We start from the raw sequence: 5472 nt of genomic DNA on the forward strand, positions 1-5472 counted from the left end.
GTACTGTTCAAGTCACTATTGGACAATATTTAAGGAGGAGCTTGTTTACATGCAATATTTATGATATTGTTTGATAGTTTCCACACTCTGTCAGGTCATCTTTCTTTGGAATAGGAACAAATAAGGATCTCATCCATTTAGTTGGCCAGGTCATTGGCTGCCAGGTTTCTTGGCAGAACTTAGTGAGTGCATCCAGGGAAGCATCTGTTTGTTGAAATATGTCAATTGATATGCTGTCAATTCCTGAGGCCTTGTTTTTTGCCCATTCTTTCAGCACAGCTTGAATTTTCTCCTTCATCACCACAAGCTCTTCATCATGAAATTCTTCTGTGTAGGCCAACTATTTTTGGTACAGTGACTCTGTATACTCCTTCCATCTTATTTTAATGATTCCTGGACCATTTAATATTCTGCCCAAACCATCTTTAAGTATTGTAACTTGAGGCTTGATTTTTTTTTTCTTCAGTTCTTTCAGTTTAAGAAATACCAAGTGAGTTTAGCTCTTTGGATTGTCTGACTTCAGCTCTTTTCACATATTCATTTTAATATTTTGCTTAGTCTTCCCACACTGCCCTTTGAATGAAAAGTGTTACCGATACCATAAATTTTCCAAGTCTTAAAATGTTTCTAAGATTTCGGGGGGAATCATTTAACTTCAGATATTTAATGTACACAATTGAGGAGCACTGGTGCCCTAATTACAATCCCAAAGGCAAGCAATAGTAGTCTACCAGCTGCTCCACTGGAGAAGGATTGGCAATCTCCTCCTTTATGATTAATTGCCTATGAAAAGCTGTGGGAGGGTCAGCTATGGGTCGATTCTGACTTGACCGCACACAACAATGATGTATGCAATTAATATAAATGACTAGTAATAGGCACTACTCTCTTGGGTTTATGCTGCCCAAATTGAGACTGCAAGGATAAAAGAATTCTAATAGTGGGGAGAGTAAAATTGCCACTCCCTCAGCATCCAACCACTTCATGCAATTAGGAGAGGGGAATTTAAGATCATCATGGATGGTCCCAACAAAGTTTTCTGATTAGAATCCGAGTCAAGAAGTAGAAGAAAAAGACAAAAAGAGAATCTTTGTCCAAAATTCCTTCTGCTTTCCAAAGCAACCACAGATACATAGAATCTTTGAAAGAACTATTTTGTGTTAATAATTTGGCAGGATAACACTGACGTTCACTTAGGAATCAAATAATGGTGCAAGAAAAATATATTTTATCACTCCTTCTTATGCAAAAATGGTATGAACAGACTATGTAGTCACATGCTTTAAAAGGCTGGCCTTTATGGTCATTAATCTTATGCTAAAAAAAAGATAATGATATTAACACTATACGTCTTTGGTTGCTGTAAAGGATGTTTAAATGCAATGATTTCCCATGCATAGTTCTATAAGGAAATCTTCAGAAGTCCATAAAAATAATTTAACTCTCCAGGTTTTCTGATTGTTTTATTTTACTAAGGAAAAGATACTGACATATAAAGGAACTTGCATAAACTTAGACAATCCAAAATAAAGATGAGCGATTTATAATTCCACCACACCTAAAAATTTAGTTCTACTAAAACACTCGATGATATGGATTGAGTCAGAGCCTGGGGTAATCGGATTAGGTGTGTCAGAGACAGTAAGATTGGAACAGGATAGAGCAGGGTTTAGTGTTGTATACAGGGTCACCATGAGTTGCAGAGGACTCAACTGCATATTAGCAACAAGTACATTATTTTCAGATGTAGGATTCAGAGCAGATATTTGTAGGAAGGACTAATAATAAAGATAAATACAGTTCTCTGGCTTTAAAAAACAGCACGAACTCATTAAAACCATTATTTTAATTTAATGCTCCAGCAGAGCATCTGATGGATTCAAACCACGGGGCTTCTGGATTACAGCACAGCTTCTCACTACTAGGCCACCAGAGCTCCCTTACAACACTTAAAAGATGCACACTGCATGAGATGGGATACTGTTGCCTAATTCAGAGCACAATTTGTTATCCAGGAAGCTTTCTTAGTGTAGTGCATACACATGCCAGCAATAGAGATGTCCATTATGACTCAGGCATTTATATTCTAGATTGTATATACTGTCCCTTGTAGTACAATTGCTTTGCATACAAGAGGCATAAAATGCATGTGTTATGTTATAAAAGCTATTGTGCTCATTACGTCTTGTTCTCCACTTGAGATTTCTGAAGTTTATGGAACTGCAGATTTATATGTAATCAGACTCGACATAGAACGGATGCAAATGGGTTCTGTGTGATACATGACCATGATATGAAATAGGTAATATGTCACTTTTACAATGGACATGGAATAGTTCAGTAATTTTGAACCCATTTTCTGGAAGTATCATTCACACATCATAAAATCCAATTTGAAGTGTGTAGTTGTTTTAAAAATATTCACAGAATTATGCAAACACAACACAGTTAGCTAATTGTAGAGTATTTCACCATTCCCAGAAGCACTACCATAATCATTAACAGTAATTTCCCACTATTATCCCACCTCCTAAACACTGTGACACTGATGTGTCAAATGCAATGATGGTTACCCATGATGGACAGTGTTTGGTGGAGCTCCCCGAAAAAAACAAGCTTGGAAGCAAGAGTGGCATCCGCTTCTGAAATAGCTTGCCCCTGGAAACTCTATGAATGTGGAGAAACGATGAAAGTTATACAACTGTTCAGGTCTTTTATTCATAGGGTCGCTATGAGTTGTCTATGACTTGATGGCACTTAACAACAACAACAACATATAAAATTAAGTGAAAATATCTGAAGTAATCAATGATACATTTTTCCCTGTCATGCGAAAAATACAGCTTTTTCCCCCCCTCCCATGGACTTGTTGCAGTTCTAGGAGAAAATTTAACTCCAGAAATTGTTGAAAATTTCAGTAATCAATATTAAGCATGTCACGTCTGGACTATTCCCAAAGTTTGCTTCATATTTTTGTAAACCACCTAACTGATGCCAACAGCAGGGAGCACCTTAATGAAGTGATCCACCTGTGAAGTTCTCTCACTCCTTTGGCAATTATTAATGGAAAGAGGCTGACGATAGTCAGCTGAGGGGTTCCTTCTAACATGTTTTGAGCCTGCATGCACATTCTTACCAAAGTCAAGTGCTAGCTGGCCGACTGACCACAGGTGCTACATGAGATGCCACATCCCAGCAACACCATGACACCAGGATCCATAGTGTCCTTTGTGAAATTGTCTAGCCAGTGAGTCTTCAGGAGCTCATACACAGCAAGATCTATGCCTGTACAAGGTACTATGCTTATTAAGTTGGGAGCATAACCTTTGAAAAAAGCTCCCAAACCTTCATGTTTCAAAATCTTCTTGGCACAGTACAGTCAGCCTTGTTTTGATGACCCCTATGAGGTAGATAAAAGGCTGTACAGTTAGTTGCTCCAACCCTGGAACCTGAAATAAACCTCTCCACATTTCCTACTTCTGATCCTTCCTCAGTAAGCAACTTTTTGAGCTGTTCATATGCCCAGAATTTAACAGCTGTCTCAGGAGCAATGTTAATGATCTTTGTACAATTTTCTCTCCAAAAATAATGAATACCTCCTTTTTTCACCATCTGCTGGAAGCCACCAGCTAAATTCATTGTGTTTTATTTTGAACTATGAACCTGTGTCATGACTTTCAGAAGACCCAAAGGGGCAGTGCTAGTCGAAGAGATGTCACCTGCAACACCTCCTGCCAAGAGCTGCTTCCACCACTGTTCAGACAGCTTTTTTTCTTTTGCGAATTTATGTGGAGCAGTCAAATTATCCCCTATGTCAATTCCAATACAATGCTTGCAGATACAGGTAATTTCCTCAATGTCTGCAACAGGATTAAATGACTAGTCCCTCCACTTATCCCATTCCACTGTCATTTTCCATCAGCATCAGTGCTTTGAGGAATCAACTGTGCTTGACTTTTAGAAATATTTATAGCCAATATCTTGAGACACTCAACTACTTCTGAAGCCTCAATTTCCTATCATTACTTTTGTCCAAATACTTAAGTGTAAACTTTTCTCATTGTCTTTCAAGTACTTCAAAAATTATTTAAAATCCAACATCCCATATATGTTGGTTATCCCCAGTATTAAAATTTTTCTTTCCTCTCTCCAGGGACACTGACTCCTAAATCTTTCAGTCCTTCCTGAAGCTACCTGATGCTCATAGAACCTTCACTATCAGGTCCAGGAATCCACAGAGATTTTTGTCAAGATAGTCCATCAGATGTATCTCCAACATAAAAGTTTCCTCACATGGCAACCCCTAGAGGTGAGGTAGAATTCAGAGCTACCAAGGTCCACTGGAGTTACATTCTTATATGAATTATTTTCCATTTAATACTTGCCATACCATTTCTTTAAATGCTTCCTTGACATTATTTTGTGACCCACAATGGAGGCCAGTTAGCTCTCTTTCTTGAACATCTGATCACGTGTTACTCTATAATAAGCTCTTACATTCCTAGGCCCAGATGTGTCATGAATCTCCTAAGCCTGTGCACCTCTAAACTGGGGATATCCTGGAACTCACATGATCATTCGAAAGGCCAAATTTCTTGGAAGTTACATAATCCAGCTAATCCCATACTTCTCACTACACATAAGCTATATCCTATAAATCCAGCTCGTTACCTTGTCTTAGAAACAACCTCTATTGAGTAGTATCCTGGTCATAGTAGTCTGTATCTCTCTGAATTGTGAGTATAATAAGCCTTTTTCCTTTTTTTGGCCTTCCTGACTCCAGTTTTTACCTTTGCACCTGATTCACCACTGGTGAACTAGTTAGAACAGTAGCCATCCTTCCTATGCTCTGCAGATGTGCGGATCTCCACGCAGATGACCATCCCTCTATGAAGATGACTATTTCTTTATGTACATGACCATTTCTCTATGTAGAAGCACAAATTCAATGGTACTTATAGGACTTCTCTAGATTACACACATTATAAATTTCAGCTTAGATACTTGCCTGAATGAAATAATCTTTGGGTAGTTGGCTTGACTTTGGTACCATGGCCTTTGGGTTGGATTGACAAAATATTATACTAATTTTTCCATTTATTGGTGTAAGAATTAGAGCAGGTTACTTGGTTATAGATATGTCATTTTCAAAATAGAGATATAATGACTTCTCATTTCACAGGAGCCAAGATTTGACCTTAAGTCTGTCCCCACTCGAATTTCAAAACCATCTCAGGAACAGGTTTGAGGCCTTGAGCACCAATGAGCATAGACCGAATGAGCTCTGGGAGAATATCAAGAAAATCATCCATGAAGAATGCAAAAGATCATTGCAAAGGCTAAAGAAGAAGAAAAGACCAAGATGGATGTCAGATGAGACTCTGAGTATTGCATTAGAGCGCAGAGAAGCCAAAGCTAAAGGAAGAAATCAAAGAGCTGAATAGAAAATTTCAAAAGGCAGCTCGGTACAAC

The 5472-nt window shown here is 38.2% G+C and overlaps 1 pseudogene; it reads right to left on the reverse strand.

The window, feature by feature from the left end:
* Positions 1 to 2936: 2936 nt before the first annotated feature.
* The window catches only part of LOC102853562, a 26901-nt pseudogene continuing 24365 nt past the window's right edge, over positions 2937 to 5472 (reverse strand).

The sequence above is a fragment of the Elephantulus edwardii genome, unplaced genomic scaffold (assembly GCF_000299155.1).
Source record: "Elephantulus edwardii isolate Elephantulus edwardi_28Jun2011 unplaced genomic scaffold, EleEdw1.0 scaffold00276, whole genome shotgun sequence".
Taxonomy (NCBI): Eukaryota; Metazoa; Chordata; class Mammalia; order Macroscelidea; family Macroscelididae; genus Elephantulus; species Elephantulus edwardii.